This window comes from Panthera pardus, unplaced genomic scaffold (assembly GCF_024362965.1).
Source record: "Panthera pardus isolate Hobbes unplaced genomic scaffold, ASM2436296v1 HiC_scaffold_7, whole genome shotgun sequence".
Lineage (NCBI taxonomy): Eukaryota > Metazoa > Chordata > Mammalia > Carnivora > Felidae > Panthera > Panthera pardus.
In genome coordinates this window covers 69,050,574-69,070,247 of record NW_026527002.1, presented here as the reverse complement: position 1 = coordinate 69,070,247, position 19,674 = coordinate 69,050,574, and the positions used below count along the sequence as shown (strand labels likewise).

Below are 19,674 nucleotides of genomic sequence, written 5' to 3'. Positions count from 1 at the left end.
ACAACCCTATTAGTTGGTGACTGTGATCAGCTGCAGTTGGAGATAAGGAAGCTGAGGCTCAGAGGAGTCAAATATCCTACCCAAGGTCACACAGCTAGTCAGTGGGGTCCAGCTCCCGAGCTTTTGTTCTTTATTATTTACTGCCTCACTCTGCACAAGACGGTGTGATGACCACTTCTAGGTTTTGGTTGTTAGGAAATAGTCATAAAAAGACTATGGATGATATATTTGGAAGTGTAACAAGAACAGGAAAAATTATAAATATCTATCAATAGAAGAATGATTGGGTTCATTATAGGACGTCTACATGAAGAAGTGCTTACAGGGGCGCCTGGGTGGCTCAGTTGGTTAAACGTCCTACTCTTGGCTTCGGCTCAGGTCATGATCTTATGGTTCATGACATCGATCCCCGCATCAGGCTCTGTGTTGAAAGTGCTGAGCCTGCTTGGGATTTTCTCTCCTCTCTCCCTCTCTCTCTCCCCTTCCCAACTTGCACACTCTATCTCTCAAAATAAATAAATAAACTTGAAAAACAACGAAGTACTTACAACCACTAAAAAGATAAGGAAACAACTCTAAACTTCAAGAGAAGAAAAAAAAAAAGGAGGGTGCCAAACAGTTTCTATAGTATGATTCTAATTTTTCAAAGAAGGTGTGCTCATGTATATAAATATCTCTGTATGTCAGGCAGTGTGTAAGGCACTTACCAACACAAATACAACACAGTCCTAGCACTGGGGGAGTTGCCAGTTCAGGAAGAGAGAGACATTTCAATATTGGATTTTTAGGCAACAATAAAAGGTCATGTGTGGCGCAGCGGTGCCTAAGGCATGTGGGCTTTGCTGAGATCATGAGAGAGACCAGGGAAACAGTCCCAGGGAATACCAGCCTTGCCTCTTTCCCTCTGCAACTCCATCTTCCAAGGACAGACTGGTTTGCTATGTTTTCATTTGCCTAAGAAGGAATGATGGAAAGTCAAAGCATATCTCTCTTCTTCCAAACTTCCAGCAGCCTCCCCGTGAGTTAATGTGTGGCTTCAGCTCCTACGTTCCCAGCCGAGAGCTCCTGTCTCTCTCAATCCCCTCCCAGTGTCCCCTGTAATGTGTTATTTTAATACAGGACATACTCTGGTTTCTGGGTGGTCAGTGAGTTGAAGCTCAAACCCTGGTTTTTGACCTCACCTTTCTCTGTTTGGAACTCTCCCTAGACTTGCAGCTGGGTGTTTGGCCCTCAGATGAATGGCCCCCCTTCTCTGGGGCACCTGGCAACCAGTCCTTCCCAAAGAGTGAAAAACATCATTTCTACTGACTGCATGCTGACTATGAGCCTGACATAGTCTTTGCTCCTTATAGCAATTATATGGGGTTGAATTTATCACCCTCACTTTCAAGGAGAAGGTGTAACTCCGAGCAGGTGAGACCTCTGCTGAGGTCTTCTAGACACTTCAGGACTGTAGTGCCTAATATAGTTCTTAGCACATAGACTTCATTAGCCGTTGTGTTTTTGATTCTCACAGCTACTAAGTGCCAGGTCTGAGACCACAATCTGTGTCTATATCATCAGAAGCCTTTTCTCAATCTGCCATGCTAAGCCTCCTCCATCTGGGTTCTTGCTTGCCACGATGTTCTTTTCTGGAATATTCTTCCTCTCTGGTTGCTATTACTTTTTGAGCAGAGGTAAGTGCCTTTGCCCGGAAAATCCCTGTAACTATCAGTAACTTGTGGTGGCTTCCAGATCAAAGGTCTAGGGAGCATGCCCAGGTGGAGGGTGGGAGCCCTCTGGATATTTGCAGGAACATGATTTCACATTATGTACCTGGTAGGGTAAGCTTTCATCCTTTTGCTGCCTCCCTCAGAAGCCTATCAAACAACTCTGTGCCTTTTCCTTCTCCTTTTTATCACTCTCTGGAACAGAGTTGGGACTTGTGTAACTGCAGTTCTTTTCTGTGGGAAAAATAATCTCATTTCAATATGTGTGGGTGGGTAGATTATAAGTAATAGGCTTGGAGCTCAGTTGTAGGACTAGGGAGGGACTGGGTTAAATAGTTGTATGACTAACAAGCTGCCGCGTTTTTATGGTCTAGAAAGAAAAGGTTGCTGTGAGGATTATCGGTTCAGATTGGAAATGATTCACCCAAAAGTATTCAATACTTTGGGTGGTAGGAATGGGGAGAGGAAAAGAATGTATCCCTCTACCTCCTGGAAAAGAACAGTATAAAGTGTACTCAGAGGAGTTTAATCCTTTTTTCTTTTAAGACTTCCTCCTCCTTGTGGGGAAGGTCTCTGAAATTATGGAGAGAAGAAGGTGCCCTGTAGGAGATACTGCTTGACATTCTGTTTGTGTTTGGTATTAGCAGCTTGTTAGATGAAGTGAGATTTGCAGGTCAGCTCTCAGGATAGGTGATTCTGAGTAGTCACCTCACCTCTCTGGGTTTCGGCTAAGGGCCGGTTGGTCTAGATAACCTTCTTGGTATCCTCCAAGTTCATTCGTTCATTGAGTGTTTATCGAATACCAATTAGGACTGTGCGCTGTAGGATCCACCAAGACCCCTCTCACTCCCTGCCTGAGTTCAGAACCAATTGAGAGGAAGACACTGAAGTTAGACGGGTGGAGATTCACATGTCAGCACTATTACAGACAAACACTACCGAGCATAGCAGGCTAAAGGGAACAGAGACATTGGTGGCTTTTCTACCACCAAACGTCACAAGAAAACTAACTTGTTCATCTGTTCTCAAGCACTCTGGACTATCACAGGGTTCCCCCTTTCTGTCTGCCTTGGTGGGTATCCTTCTTCAGCAAAAATTTGCAGCATGGAGGAGCAGGGCAGAATGCATGCTGTCTTTCAGATACACCCCCAAAGAATGAGAGAAAGGGAGGGACTGTTCCAACAAGCTTAGCTCCTTCTCCTGAATGCATCGCATCCATAGCAAAGTCACTTCCTTTCCCAGTGGAGGGTAAGACAGAGAGTGGAGAGAGGCCTAAGGGCTTAGGGTAAACTCCTCCGCATGGAAACCAGCAAAGTTGGAGATAATTGTGGTCAAGCCAGAAGACACTCTCCACACATCTGCTGTCACCAACATTTCCCAGCCTCTCTTACTATTACAAATTGGGGCCATGTATCTTCGTCTGGCCAATGGATTTGAGTGGAAGCAATTGTCACTTGTGAGTTTAATCAGTGAAAACATTCGTCTGTCCCTCTTATTCTCTGCCTTGGTGACCCTGGAGGCCATATGTTCTAAATAGCATGGCTACAAGACCAAGAAAATCTGTCCAAACTGAAACGGATTTTACATGAATTAGAAATAACCTTTATTTTTCTAAGCCACTGAGATTTGGAGGTTTATCTGTTACCACGGCAGAGACCGTCCTATCTTGACTAAAATAATGCTGCCCCCTGAACCTCAGGGACCAGAGATACCGTGAAAACAAAACAGACGTGATCTTTGTACTCATGGAACATTTAGGCCAGTGAAGCAGATCAACAACAAACAGGTGAAAAAATAAATAGGTATACCCCGTGGTAAAGGCTGTGAAGGAATAATTGTGAAGAGTAGTTGGCAGGGTATAAACTTAAATTTGGTGGTCAGAGGAGGCATCACTGAAAAGGTGACATTTTAGCCAATCTAAAATGTTACATGTCAATAAAAAGTGAGAGTTCTTTTACATAGTAATCTCTTGCCTTTGAAATTCCAGTATATTCCTCTCATGGCATATATGTACTGGCCAATATATCATCAAGAGGAGCTCCTGTTGTTGGTGATATTCTGGCTAGTGCATATATGCCAAGTATTTCTTTAGCCCATTGCCACTGGCTAAGATAATGTTATCTTCCTTTCCCTGGGTGGTTTCTATTATAACAATAAAGCTTTGATTTTTATTTGATAGGTATGTACTTATAATATTAAGTATGCTTTATCAAACTACTTCAGATCCCTTGTCAACAACATTCAGTTGCCTTCTCCTTATCCCCACCCTGTGTAATGCATCCTTCCTGGTTGAAAATCATTAATCCAGGAGTATGACTTTGAAATCTCAGCATTCTAACCCCAGCGACCAGTGTGTGGTTAGAGAACTAATAAGCATATACTTCCATAGGAGCAACATGTACATTGTTTTAATGGAAAGACCTACACTTTTCTTCAACTGACGGCCCAAACATAGTCTGGAGTTGACTACAGTGGACAATTGCTTTTATCAGGCTGTCCAGGATTCCTTCTCTCTTACCGTGGTAACAATTTCCTGATTTTCCACCAGGGCATTACCCTCTCCTCACTCTCCATTCGCATGATCTGGGTGAATTTGTGACTCAGGTCGTGACTATCAAAACATGGCATTGTCCTAGTTCCAGTGACTCGTCCAAATATGGCTGTGTGACATGTGATTCAGTCTACTGAAAGTCAGGCCTGAGTTTTTTGTGGGAATTTTGATGGAAAAGAAGCTTGACCTTCTCTGTGGGACATAAACCTGGGAGAGCATAGGGCTCTAGCCACTAGTTTCTACCTCATCTTAGAATGCAACTAACACTAAAGGCAGTAGGCAACTTTAAGCAATAGATGATTCCATCACTCATGCCAACTTCCTCCTGGTCCTCAAGTCGAGTTGGGTTTTCTAAGCCTTGCAATGAAAACAAATTTAACTAATACAGAGGATAAAATTTACAGAAGGAAAAGAAAGACGGAACAAGTGTCAATTATACTGTTCATCTAAATTCTCTTAACTTTTTTCTCAGAAATTCTAGGTACAGGGGTTCCTGGGTAGCTCAGTCGGTTGAGCGTCCGACTTCAGCTCAGGTCGTGATCTCATGGTTCGTGAGTTTGGGCCCCACATCAGGCTCTATGACGATGGTGCGGTGCCTGCTTGGGATTCTCTCTTTCTTCCTCTCTGCCTCTTCCCTCACGCTCTCTCAAAATAAATAAATAAACTTAAGAAAAAAATTCTAGGTACTTCGGAGTGGTAATGATAATTGCCCCAGGAAGTTCATGTTCTGATAGCTTTACCTTCCTTAGTGGGAAACATATTTATTGAGAATAAAGAAAAATAGATACTACCTAATTACAAGGTATTATTCAAGATATGAAATGGAAAAAAAACCCAAAAAACTATGACACAGCAACTCCCCTCCACCCCCCAAAACAACAAAAAAAGGCACATGAAACACATTTAAAAGCCAGGCAATAAAAACAAAAAATAAAAAGGGAAAACAACAAAAATCTTTCTGAAAGTTCTTTGCCCACTGGGAGCTTAAAAGAATGTTAACTGCCTAACTCCTTAAAGCAGACTTAAAGTAATCAACTCGAACAGTGATTTAATTCCCTCTCATTCTCTGTCTCTCCCTGGGTAATGCATTACTTTTGGGGGTGTGGTTTTAATTCTAGATGGCCCAAAGGAGAGGAAGCAGTTCAAAATTGATAATAGGTCAATTATCAGTAAGTGGATAACTGCCTTCAGGGGTCGTCAGGTTATGGTCAAAAGCCAATTCTTCCTTTCTCCATTCAGGAAGGAAGGAAGGAAGGAAAGAAGGAGAGAAGGGAGGGAAGGGGGAGGCAGGAAGAAAGGAAAGAGGGAAGGGAAGCAGTGAACAAGCCTAGAGTTATCAAATGCATCATTAAAAGCCTAACTGTTGGGGCACTTGGGTGGCTCAGCTGGTTAAGCATCCAACTCTTGGTTTCATTTCAGGTCATGATCTCATGGCTCGGGCTTGGGCTCTGATAGCACACGGAGCCTGCTTGGGATTTTCTTTCTACTCTCTGCTCCTCCCCGGTACACGTGCTCTAACTCTCAAAATAAATAAGCTTAAAAAAGCCTAATTGTTATATGTTGCTTCAATTTTATAAAAGAGAAAATGGGGGCTCAGAGAGGGTGATAATTATAATTAAGCCTTATTAGTGTTTCATATGTCACAGGTGCTTTTGTAAGTGCCTGCTATGAATTAGCCTGTTGAATTCTCAGAACAGCCCCAAGAGGAAGGCAACATTACTCTCGGTCCACGGAAGAGGAAACAGAAACACAAGCAGGTGAAGTAACTTTTCCGAGCTCATATAACTTGAGTCAGAGCCGGGAGTCGAAGCAAGGTGGTTTTGTTCCAGAGCCTGTGCTGTTAACCATTAGGCTGTTTGGCCCCTGTAGGCCAAGGGATCTGTGCAGGCTGATTTGCTCAAAGTTTCCAAGTGAATTAGAAGTTGTACTGGTCCTGATTCTTTACTCCAGATAACATAGTTAGAGTTTGCTTTTTTAAAAAAGAGATCCGTTAAAAAGTAATAGCTAGCTCCCACAACTGACGAAGAGGCTGGAGAAACAGACGGTGGGCTAAAAGTCCAGGGAAGAATCTCAGAGCCACACCATGAGACCAAGCCACCCAGAGAGAGGCTGCCCCTGTCATGACTGGGGCACTGTAAGCCAGGATAAGGACTCCAGAATGGGGCCGCATCTGTATCAGTCTGTGCCAGCAGAATGGACTCCCTGAATCCTGCCTCCTTCTCCATGAATCTATCTCAGTGCCCCCTAAATGTCCTCCGGGGCCCATTCTATTACCAGAATCTATACTGTATGTTGACCCACCAACAAGAAACATGAATTCCATGCTGGAAAGGAGACATTCAGGGGCACCTAGGTGGCTCAGTTGATTGAGCGTCTGACTTCGGCTAAGGTGATGATCTTGTGGTTCGTGAGTTCGAGCCCCGCGTCGGGCTCTCTGCTGTCAGTGCAGAGCTTGCTTGGGATCCTCTGTCCCCTTCCCTCTCCGCTCCTCCCCCACTCATGTGCACTCTCAAAAATAAATATGCATTAAAAAAATAATAATAAAAGGAAAGGAGACACTTACACTTAGAGAACTACCAAAACGCCAAGAGGGTGTTCACACGGGCTAAATGACAGATGCCCACCAAAAATCATAAAACTGAGATTTGAGACCAGGTTCAGCCAGCTCCAGAGTCCATGTTCTTAACCATGTTATTCCACACCGCCTGCTAACGCCCTTGTCCCAGAGGACCCAGGGATCACCAGATCCAGGGGCCCCGGATCTGTGATGCCTCACATGCTCTGCTCAAAGCCCCTAAAGAAACAGCTGCTGCCAGACTCACATTCATTATCCAGGAGAGTATGTCTGTCCTGAATGCCACACCTCACTTCATTCTGAAGAACTAAAGTGGAAACTTGAGGTAGAAACCTGGTGGCACAATTAATACTCTCCATTGAGTCTAGAGCTCATGCAAAAACCCAGTGACCTGCTTTCTCTGCTGAAGCCTCTCATTATTTGCTTTCAGACTGAGTGCTCCATGAGGGAAGAACCTGTGTCTTCTTCCTACTGTTTGTCCTGCTCCTGGGACCGGGCCAGGCGCATGGTAGGTGCTCCAATAATATTGATGAGTAAGAGGAGGAACGGAGGGGTGGATGGGTGGTGGAAAAGTTCTCTTGATTCTAAGTCGTCTCCCAAGGGAGAACCTATCGAGTCAGGTTGGGGAGAGAGTCGGTGGAGAGACAGAGAGCAAAGGAGCAGGCCAGAGATAACACAGAAGATCACACGACACTCCAGAGTAAGCCATCATCTTGCCGCTGACAAATCACTTCCCATCTCCCTGTGAGCTCCCCAGCCCCTCCCGTTCACACCGCAGGGCAGATGGCAACCCTCCCCGCCACAACAGACTCACACTCCACAGTAAGTGAAACTTGTCCCTCCCTCCTTATGTGTCCCCCCTTATGTGTCCCTCCCTCCTTCAGACTCTTCAGCAAACCACAATTTTACCTTCCCCCGACCACTCCACATTCCACGGGGAGCCTCAATCCTTCCTTCCCACAACCACTTCTCATCCACACCAAGCACCAAATCTCTGCCACGGCCACTTCACACTTTATAGTCATCTCCAATCATCCTTCTCACACCCCTTGATATGCCAACAAAAGGCAGTTCTCCTTCCAACTGCCTTTTCCAACTGCTCATACATGGCGGTGAATCCCAATGCTCCCTCCCCATAAGTCCCTGACGTCCCAGAGTCAACCCAATGTGCCCACCATGAAAACACTTACTGCTCCATGGCGAACCCCTTCCCATCTCAAACACTCGACACTTCCCAGTGGAAGTGGGTGGGCTCACCCACCACAACCTCTTCACACTCCACAGTAAACACCCTCAAGTCCTTCACCAAACCCTCCTCTCCACAGCCTTTTGACGCCCACATGAACCTCCAAGCTTTCTTCCATCTGCACCCCGCACACTCTCGAGTGAGCTCCCACCCCCTCAATATAGCTTCTTTACCCCCCAAGGGAGACTGCAACTCACTGACCCTTTGAGCCCCTCCATTCTTCACAATGAGCCTCAACCCTTCATTCATCCACTCTTTGCTCACACTACGCGGTGCAGAACCAGCAAAGGTAACACCGAGCTAGCAAGGGGGGGCCATGTGCACTTCTCAATATTTAAAAAAGCCTAAAAGATATTCCACATTAATTTGCAGTAATACATTATAAACTGACTAAAATATTAAATAACCCGTGCTTCAAGCTGGAATTACTGCCTGATTCCTGTTGATCAGTTTTGTTTAGTAATTTATGTATCTCCACTCAATAAAAATTGGGAAATGAATTAAGTACTAATGGAAAATTATGATTATTTGTTTTTGGGTCAAATCCTTTTGAAATACTGGATTCCCGGGCAAAAGCAACGAAAGACATAATCTTTGTGAAGAAAAGGTGCATGGACACCAGCACTGCAGCCCAACTCTGTGTTTTAGAAGTCAGTCTAGAGTGGAGAGGGAGTCTCCAAAGTTCATGGCTGGGCAGGTCCAATGCTCTGCCAGCCTGTATGCACAGGGAGGGCAGGCATCTTGCACCTTCACTGGTTTAATTCCCCATGCACCTATTTATCAGTGAATTATCATCTTCTGATTTAATCTATTGTCCCAGATATTTTTTTTTCAACTAAATAATCACTGATGCTTCTATTTTTCTTTTCCTTCCTTCCATCCTTCCTTCCTTCCTTCATCTCTCTCCCTCCCACCCTTCTTCTTTCCTCCCTCCCTTCTTTCTTTCTTTCTTTCTTTCTTTCTTTCTTTCTTTCTTTCTCTTTTTCTTTCTTTCTTTCTTTCTCTTCCTTCCTTCCTCCCTCTCTCCCTCCCTCCCTTGTTCCTTCCTCCCTCCCTCCCTTCTTTCTTTCTCTTTCTTTCTTTCTTTCTTTCTTTCTTTCTTTCTTTCTTTCTTTCTTTCTTTCTCTTTCCCCTGATGTTTAACTAACACTGGCCACTGTATTAGAATTAGTCATTTGCTGACTATGCCAGCCAGCAGCCTCATAATCACAGCCTTGTCACAGAGCATGGCTGCCACAGTGACTGGAATGGAGATGGAAATAAATGAAGTGTTATTTTCCCCATCCTGAAACTAGAGAACTGCATCAAGCTCACAAATGTGAACTTGGGGAAGGAGTTTTCAAGTCCAGCAAAGGTTTTATAGTTAGTGAGCCTGGCTGGAAGCTGGGTAGATCCTGTTTGATGGGTTGTATGGTGTGACTTTCTTGGAGCACCTCAGAAGCAATGCCTACTAGGGGTGGTGGGGCACACCGGGGAGGAATGAGCTAAGGCACATCTTGGTGATGTTCCGAAGGATGATTGGAAGGGTACGGCGATGTCTGGAAGTGATAAGCCTCAGTGTTTGTTTATACCTTACTGGAAAGCCATGTAAATTAATGGAAACTTCCTGGCAAAATACTTTGACTTGTAGCAACTTCACTGCCATTCCTGGATGATAATGTAGAAGTCATGTTTGCCTACACCCTGTTCATCTCAACCCTGGAGACAGTTGTCTTTCTGGCCATAGGAGAGCTCAAGTTTATGAACGGAAACAAGAAAACATTGAATGTGGCTTTTAGCTGGACACCACAGGGAACCAGGGCCTTCCATAAACTGCCTCAAAACACCTTCACACAGCTCAGTTTGAGCCAAGTCCTTACCATCAGGAGGTTCACCAAGAGATCCAAAAGTACGGTACTTATATAATTAAGACCAAGTCAGCAAGCAGTGTCAGGGTAGCCTGTGTCCCCACTGCTGTGTTAGGCATCCTTGTGGTAATTCATAAAGACATTCACTCATTCAGTAAGTACTTAACTGAAAACATGGTGCCTGTCAGGGATTGTGTAGATCCTTGCAGATACAATAGTGAGAGAAGCCCAAATCATGTCCTCAAGGGGTTCCCACTCAGGTGCAAAGACACAGATGTATGTAAACAGAATATTACACTATCGTGTGACAACCCAACCCGTAAGCCCCTCACCCAGCTTCAGTGGATAGAGAGGGAAGACTTCTGGAGGATGTGGCCCTTTTGAACTTAGTTGTGGAAGTGTAAAACATTGCCCAGTTAAGAAGCAGGGAGGAAGGAGACAGAAAGACGTGAACAGAATTACCTAGAGAGAAAACATCTGCCATGTTAAAAAGAAAGCCACAGGCCTGGGATGGAGCCACTTGTGCTAGGCCAAGTCACCAAAGCAGGGCTTAATACCTAACCTAATTGCAGTTTCAACTTCCCCCAGAAATGCAATCTTAATGGATCAGTCAGGAATTTTCTGATTGGTACCAATCAGATAATCAGGCCCATGTCACATGGGCCCTCTCCAAATCCCAAAGGAAGATGAGGTCATCTGCACGATAAGACCCCTTGCCCTTCTCCCTCAGGGAAGGTGACCTTGCCTGAAACAGTCCTTTCTTTTCTTTTGCTAATTATGCCTTGCATAATCCCATAAAAACCTTCCATTTTGTACAATTCCTCAGAGCATCTTTTTACTTGCTAGAAGGGATGTTGACTGATTCATGAATCACTTAAGCCAATTAGATCTTCAAATTTACTCTGTTGAATTTTACTTTTTTAGTAGCCATGAGGCAGGGTTTGTTAGGTGTCACTGGCAGGGAGAGAAGAAAGGGGCCAGGGTATTTGAGCTTTTTATGCCAGGATGAAGGGTTTGGGTTCTGATGAGAACCAAAAGTTACCGAGAAAGTTGCAGTCTCATTAGGGAAGTAAGTAGTCTAATACATATAATAATCTGATATATATATATATATCTCATATATATATATATATATATCTCAAATTGATATATATATATATATATATCTCAAATTGATCATATATATCTGATATAATCTGATATATATATGAGAGATTGTGAGTGCCTATCATAGTATAACTCCAACTGAGTTGGGGGAAGAAATCCAAGTATCAGAGTATCAGTCTAGTGAAATGGAATAGATGTAGATTTTAGGGTTCCTTCCAACTCTTGAGATACTATGATTCTATGTAAACTTACTGAGCCTTAGTTTTCTCTCTTGTAAATGGGAATTCTAGTACTATAATAGGTTATATATACTATATATAATATATATATAATAGCATATATATACTATATATATAATAGTAATATAATAGGGTATAACAGGGTAGTGGTGTTTATTGCAGTGTCTGGAAAAAAATTTTTTTAATGTTTATGTATTTTTGAGAGAAAGAGTGCACGTGCATGCAAGCTGGCAGGGGGGCGGGGGTGGGAGGGGGGTTGCGGGGAAGGGCAGAGAGAGAGAGGGAGACACAGAATCCGAAGCACGCTCCAGGCTCTGAGCTGTCAGCACAGAGCCTGATGAGGGGCTCGAACTCACAAACTGTGAGATCATGACCTGAGCCGAAGTGGGACGGTTAACCAACGGAGCCACCTAGGTGCCCCTGTCTGTAAATTTTAAGGGCCCAAACCGGTGGCTGTTATTTTGGCTGAATGATGAATGAGGGTCTTTGTAGAGCTACATGCCGTGTGAAAGAGGTACAGAGGCCGGGGATTGCCGTTAGGAGTATACTCGCCACGCGGCGCACCGAGACTCCAAGAGAATGAAAACTATAATGGAGCCTATGGCATGACTCATCCGAGTGTTTTCACGTGAGGAGAAAGGGAGGTGAGAATATAAGAACACTTGAGCAGAAAGGAGTAACCTGAGTGCTCTAAGAAGAGGCGGTATAGTGATGCACATGAAAGAGTGGTAGGCAATGACCGAGGCACTACCAGATGCGTCGATTTTCCATTGAATTCTCACAGCAGCCCTGCAAGTTGCTATTACCGTGTCCCTTTTTTCAGTGAAAGAAACGATGGCTCAGAGGAGTCAGCGACTCATCCAAGGTTACAAGGTAAATGAAGAAGGGGGAAGTCGTATCTGGAGTCGTCTGGCCCCAAAGCTGGCGTTCTGAACCAATCTGATGCAACTCACCTGTGTGAGGGCATGGGCCATCGGTGAGCCTGAGAGGTGTGGGAGGTGATCAGAAACTTCTTTGCCTGGAATAGCTGCCCTTGCCTGCACACACACACACAGACGACACAAACGTGTGGGAGGAGTTGATTGAGCACCTTGGGTGTCAGGGTCAGGAATGTAGCAAGAATCTGATAGAAAACGAAAAGCTGTTGAGGGTTGTGAGCAAGACAGTGTGTGAAAGGGTCTGAGCACAGCTTCTGGACACAGACTGCACAGGTGTGAGCCCCAGCTTTGCCACTTGCCAGGTGTGAGATGCTGAACAGAGGGAGCCTGAGAGAGAAGAAAGGTTGAAGCAACATGCACAGAACACACCTCACATCATGTTTACCTGCCCTGGTTCCTCAGAAGGAACAACAGGCAGGGACCAATGAACTTTAGAGAATTGGCGTTAGGAAATGTGCCTTAGCAGGTACAAAACTTGCTGTTTGGATAAACAGCGAGAACAAAGAACAAAGCACTCTGATGAACTAGACTGATAAGCCCTTGATTAGAGTAAGAGGAAGAGAATAAGGGGAAACCACCACCTTGATGACGTAGCCAGTGGCAAAAATGCAATGCAAAACAGAGCTGTTGGTTGCCTGGATTTGTAGTGATTTTCCATAAGCGCTGCCCAGATCTTCATCAAAATTCAGGTTCTACAGCCGTAACAGCGCCGAGTAGCTGAAACTGCGCTGACTCCAGAATGGAAAGGTTGGAATTTACAACACAGGGTCTTCTGCCCCCTGGTCATGATGTCCTTCCAGGTACGGCACACCTCTGAATGTGAGCTACCCTCAGTAAAATGAGGCAACATCTGACTTAATGCTGGTGCAAAAGTTGCATTACATGGAGGATGGGAAGGCACTTTGCAACTTGCAGTAGGATACGAAGAATGATTGCCAGCGTTATGGTAACAACCTCAGCATAAGCCACGTCATTCCTGCGTCGGTTAGGTTCTTTTGTGTGCCTTAACTACACATAGGAAACAGAGAAATAACTAACTGATGTGACCCTATATACTTTTCCCTAGGAATAGAGTTGGAGAAAGCAGATCTCTTAGAACCTAGAGCGGTGATTCTCAAAGTGCGGCCCGGAACTAGCACCATTACCTGGCAACTTGTTAAGAATGCACATTTGGGGCCGTGCCTTTGAACGACAGAATCAGAAACTCTGGCGGCTAGAACCAGTATCTATTTTATTTTCATAACCACTGACTTAGAAGAGACATGTGATCTTCTGGCATGACCAAACAACTGGCTACGTGATGAGAAACATTGCCAATAAGGAAGAAATTGGGACTTTGGTGATGAGCTCAAATTAAGGGATTACAAAGCTAGAAGTGATCAAAAAAGCTAGATCCAGAAAGTGTTAAATCTAAAAGGCTAGATCCTTGGGGCGCCTGGGTGGCTCGGTCGGTTGAGCGTCCGACTTCGGCTCAGGTCATGATCTCACGGTCTGTGAGTTCGAGCCCCGCGTCGGGCTCTGTGCTGACAGCTCAGAGCCTGGAGCCTGTTTCAGATTCTGTGTCTCCCTCTCTCTCTGCCCCTCCCCTGTTCATCCTCTGTCTCTCTCTGTCTCAAAAATAAATAAATGTTAAAAAAAAAAAAAATTAAAAAATAAATAAATAAAAGGCTAGATCCAAAAGGCTAGATCTAAAAAGCATGGAATCGAGGTGGAATTAAAAAAAAATGGTTTTGTTAGAATGTCATCTTTCCAGGGGCACCTGGGTGGCTCAGTCGGTTAAGCGTCCGACTTGAGCTCAGGTCACGATCTCACGGTCCGTGAGTTCGAGCCCCGCATCAGGCTCTGGGCTGATGGCCCAGAGCCTGGAGCCTGCTTCCGGTTCTGTGTCTCCCTCTCTCTCTGCCCCTCCCCCATTCATGCTCTGTCTCTCTCTGTCTCAAAAATAAATAAAATAAACTTTAAAAAAAAAATTAAAAAAAAAAAAAGAATGTCATCTTTCCTCCGTGCAGCGGGTTGAATAGTGTCCCCCCAAAATGCATGTCTACCCAGAATCTATGAATGTGAACTTACTTGGAAATAGGTTCTTTGCAGATTTAATTAAATTGAGGTCTTACTGGAATAGGGCAGGCCCTAGAGCCAATTAATGGTGTCCTTACAAGGAGACGGAGATGTGGAAACAAAGAGACAGCCATGGAGGCAAATGTCATATTAAGATAGAGGCAGAGATTGGAGTAATAAATCTACAAGCCAACGAACACTGAGGACTGCTGGCAGCCACCAGAAGCTGGGAGGCGGGCGTGGAACAGATTCTCCCTCAGAGCCTCCAGGAGGAACCAGCCCAGCTGACGCCTTGCTTGCAGACTTCTGGCCTCCTGAATGGTGACAAAATACATTCCTGTTGTTTTAAGCCACCCGGTTTGTGGTACTTCGTGATGGCAGCCCAAGAAAAGGATCCCCTTTAGGGGCATCTGGGTGGCTCAGTTGCTTAAGCGTCTGACTCCGGCTCAGGTCATGATCTCACGGTTCATGAGTTCGAGCCCCGAGTCAGGCTCTGCGCTGACAGCTTGGGGTCTGGAGCCTGCCTGAGATTGTGTGTCTCCCTCTCTCTCTGCCCCTCCCTTGCTTGTGCTCTGTCTGTCTCTCTCTCTCTCTCTCAAAAAACAAACATTTAAAAAAAAAAAAGAAAAGAAACAATCCCCTCTAAAAGCAAGTGTTTCTCAACCATTTAACATTCTGGAATGACTCCACGTTTCCCCAGTTTCTCACACTCTTGATAATTCTTCTCTTCTAAGTGTGTAGACTTTTTTTCCTTAGGTCATGTTGTCTCTGACTACGGCCCACGCTTTAATTTCCAGGCAGACCCTATCTGTGAAGTGTCAGATATTCCGATTCAGATGTTTAAGCATCCCCTGGAGATATGGTATAGAAGAGTGGGTAAGGCATGGGCTTTAGGATGATTGACAGTTAGTGTGACCTTGGGAAGGGGGAGTTATTTAATCACCTGGAGTTTCTTCTTCTGTGAAACGGGGAGGAATTAGTACCAGCCTTGTTATAATGTTCTGGGACTCAAGGGTTAATAACTCAAATGGTTAATAAGCACATAGGAGATGAGCCTGACATAGTAGAATATATAACAAATATTAGGTCCTAATATTTTATGGTAAGTACTTAACTCCATTTGAATATCTCACATTAACTCGTTATTCTCATCCCCAAAACTGGTCATCCCTGGCGTTTCCAATCTCAGTGTATGACATCACTGTTCACCTGGTTGCTTCGGTCAAATACGTAGAAATTGCCTTTGATGCCATTTCCCTCACCCACCCCCTGCCTCATCAGGTAGTCCTGTGGTTTATGTATCTCGCAAATATAATTAAGATCTGTGTACTGCTCTCTGCCCCCGTAGCTTCCCTCCCAGTTCTCTTGCTTCTCATTTGGACTGTAACACTAACACCTTGCCTGGTATCTCTGTCTCACCCTCGTCCTAAATGAGTCCATTTCCTACCGTGCGGCAGATGAATCGTAAAGAGAAAAACCCAAGTCTGATCGGGTCATCCTACAAATAGTGAATGGCATTTCCCCCAACACTCTGAAGGTTCCATGAGAGGAGAAACTGACTCATCTCACTGTTGTATTCTGCCATCTACTATTCGGGTTCAGTGGCCCCCAAATAGATGCTTGTTTAACGAACTGATGAAGGAACGAAGCAAAAACATCAGCAAGAATGGAAAGGGGGCTCAGGTTTCTTCTCAACGAACACCGTTTCTCCCTGGCTTTCCATACCACCATGAGTAAGAGAGAGACAGGAATGCCCTAGGGTTCTGGTGCTCCAGGGAAGACCCTGCGCCCTGCCTCCCCCTACATCCACAGCCTTACCACCAATGTCTTGGAGGCCATCATGCCTTGATCTTCATCTCCATCAGACACGACATGAAGAAGCTCAAGACACCCAGGTCCTCCTTTCTCCCCCCGCCATTCCCCCAACACAGCTCTTTATACAATCTGATCTGGCTGCCTCTTCACCTCTCCCCAGTTCTCAGACCCTCCCACTATGCTTTCTGCAATTCTACGTCAGTCATCAGCAATACCCCCTAAATCTTTAACCTCTTCTTTATAAATTCTGTTACACCCTTTTGCTCTAACAGAAATACAGATATTCCTGGGAATCCTGTCTGCTGATAAAGCACTTTTAATTTTTTTTTTTTTTTTTTTTTTTTTTTTTTTTTTTTTTTTTTTTTTGCCTCCCTGTACCCTTAACCTGAAGGCAGGATGGATATCCTCCTGTTACCTCATTATGGCATCTAGACTCTTCTCCCTCCTTCCTCTCTGGAAAACCACCTTAAAGTTTATGTCATCTATTACCCTCCATTGCCCCTCCATATACCATCCATTACCTCTCCTTGGTATAGGCACCTTTGGACCTGTGAGCCATGCCCGTCCCCTGCCCCCCTCATTCTTTACTTTTTGTAACTCATTCTTACAATCTCAATTTCTATTCACATCATACACTGGTGGTTCCAATGTCAGTGAGGATAATCCTTCCAGTAATCTGGTCTCTTATTTCTTTTACAGTCCCTCCATCCTCCCCAGATGTTGACATCTGTTATCTCAGGTTCAAGCATCCCACTCTGCCCCTGCCATGCTCTGTCTTTCCAATTTTCCCATTCCAGTTCCTCAACTCCATAAAGCTTTGCACAGTGACCAACGATCTCTTGATCTCATTGCCTATGTAACTGGGAATGTAGAAGAAAACAGAAGACAATTTTCTCCCCCCCCCCAACCCCCCGCCCACCACTTCTACCTTGTATGTATCTACACTATATACTTTCTCCCAGTTAGCGTGAATGTCTGTGTTTATGTCCCGGGCTGGTTGGTATACTTTTGCACCAGAACCTGTCCCCTCTTGCTCCAGTCAAGGATACTGCCCCAGCAAGCATTCTTTATCTCTCCTCCATAAATGTTTTTATTAGCAAATGAAGGTGGTGTATAATTCCTCCTGTCTTCAAAACTCCTCTGGATACCACATTTCCTCCCAGCTACCATCACATTTCCCTGCTTCCCTTTTTAGCAAAGCTCTTCCAAAGAGTTGCTCGTTCTCATTATCTTTACATCTGTCTCCTGTTCTCTCTCGAACCACCCCATTCAGGCTCCTATTCTTACCACTTCATAAAAATGTCTCTTGCTAATGTCACCAAAGATCTGGCGGAGCAAATATCACTCCTAATTACTTAACCTTAATAGCATTTGACCAACTGACCTCTCCCTCTGCATTGAAAAGATTTTCTCATTTCTTCCAGGATACCTTCCTCATATTCTTCACTGGTTCCATCTCAATGCCCTCTGCTCTTGGCTTCTCACTCCCCGACCACAAAACCTCAGTGTGCTCCAGGATTCAGTCTTTGAATATCACCTTTCTCCAGATAGACATTGCCATGCAGTCCTATGGCCTTAAAACCGTGTACATGCCGATGACTCCCAAATTATTACCAAGTCTGGGTCCCCTCTGCAATTGCCACAAAATCATATTCAACTACCAACTTGACAACTCTACACAAGCATGTTTTTATCAAAACAAATTCCCAACTTCTTGCATCCCAAACCTACCCTTCTGCATCCTTCTTCACCTCAGTAGATGGTAACCTGATCCCTCCTTTAGAACAAAAGCTCCTAGCTCCTCTCTTTTGCTCACACATCTAATCCACTAGCAAATCCTGTTGGTCCTGTCTTCAAGATATGTCTAGAACTCACCTACTTTTCACCATCTCTAGAACCACCACCCTTGTCCAAGCCACCATCATCTCTTATTTGGGTTATTTCAATAGCCTGATACCCGATTCCCTTGCTTCTGCCTTTGGCTCACTTATATCTGTCCTAACATATCAGTCAAATGGTTCTTTTAAAATATAAACCTCACAATGCGGTGCCTGGGTGGCTCAGTCAGTTGAGCGTCCAACTCTTGATTTCAGCTCAGATCTTAATCCCAGGGTCATGATCCCAGGGTCATGGCACCAAGCCCTGCATCGGGTTGTGGGCTGAGCATGGAGCCTGCTTAAGATTCTCTCTCTGTCTCTCTCTCTCTCCTTCTGCTCCTCTCCCCTGCTCACACACTCTCTCTCTTTAAAATAAAATAAAAAAAAATAAAAAATATATAAGTCCCACAACGTTATACCTAGCTTAAACCCCAGTGGCTTTTCCTTCTTGATTAAAGTAAATTCCTACAGTGGCCTATGAGTCTCTATAAGATGTAGCTCCTGCTATTTCTCTGGCTTTATCTCTTCACTCTCTTCCCCATTGCTCCCCAGTCATTTTGGCCGCCATGGCTGTCTCTGAGACACGTCAGGCAAGCTCCTGCCTCAAGACCTTTGCGCTTGCTGTTCCTCTGCTCAGAATGTGCCTCTCCCAGATGTCCCTCACTTCCTTCAGGTCACTTAAAATGTCACTGACTCAGAGACACCTTCCTTAACCTTATTTTAAATAGCACACTCCTTCCAGGAAGGTCCCTTGCCTGTTTTTACCTGTTTTATTTATGCAGGTTTCACCATTTAATACACTATATTTGGATCTACTTATTTTATTTGATGACATGCTCTCCCATTTGCAAGTAAACTCCATAAGGGCAGGAATTTTTGCCTATTTTGGTCTCAGCTGTATTCCTCATGTTTTTTTAAAGTGTAGGACACATACTATTTCCTGAGTGAATGAATCAATGAATCTATATGTTATTTCCCCATGTATTGGACTGGAATATATATAGTAAGAAAAAAATATATATATAAGAATATATATATATATATATGTATATATATATATATATATATATATAAGAAAGAATCTATATGAATATATATAAGAATATATAAGAATATATATATAAATATATATATTCAAATATAAGATGCTTTATTACTATCTCTGCTACTCTCACATTGGCTCTGGGTTAGCCACTTAACAGCTCTTCCTTTCCAGTGGAACGGTGAACTTCTGAGGAATTAAGTAGTTCAGAGTGCTGTCTCCATATTCCTCTGTGTCTCAAGTACCCTGTACTCTGCTTTGGGGACAGGAGGAGTTTGTGTCATTCTTTTTCCCTCAGAACATTAAATCTTTTTAAGACTTCGTTTTGTCTTCTAGACACTGGTCACCAGTCCAGTTTTGGTTTTCTTTCTCTTTTTTTCTTTCCCTCCCCCCAGCCAATTCTCTCCCTCTTCTCCCTGACTGGATTGTGCTTGATAAACCATCTTTGCTTTGTTAGAATTTAGATGAAACAGAGAGAGAGAGCAAAGAAGAAATCTCATTAAGCCTTTTGGAAACCTTCACGTAAGTCATGTCACTGTCACCACTCTGCTTCCCGGATTCTTTGTTTATTCCTAGGCATCTTGGCATACCTAACCTCCTCATGAGTTTAATAGTAATTAAGCTTTTAAGTTTTTTTTTTTTAATTATGGACAAATACCATTTTACTTCA

General features: G+C 44.1%; 1 long non-coding RNA gene across 1 annotated transcript in view; it reads left to right on the top strand.

Moving 5' to 3' along the window:
• The window catches only part of LOC109273138 (uncharacterized), a 71,306-nt gene that overhangs the window by 49,803 nt on the left and 1,829 nt on the right, over positions 1-19,674 (top strand). Inside the window, exons 2-3 of the long non-coding RNA XR_002082839.2 lie at positions 5,907-6,017; positions 7,266-7,343. This is a non-coding gene — a long non-coding RNA (uncharacterized LOC109273138). The remainder of the gene's footprint in view (positions 1-5,906; positions 6,018-7,265; positions 7,344-19,674) is intronic.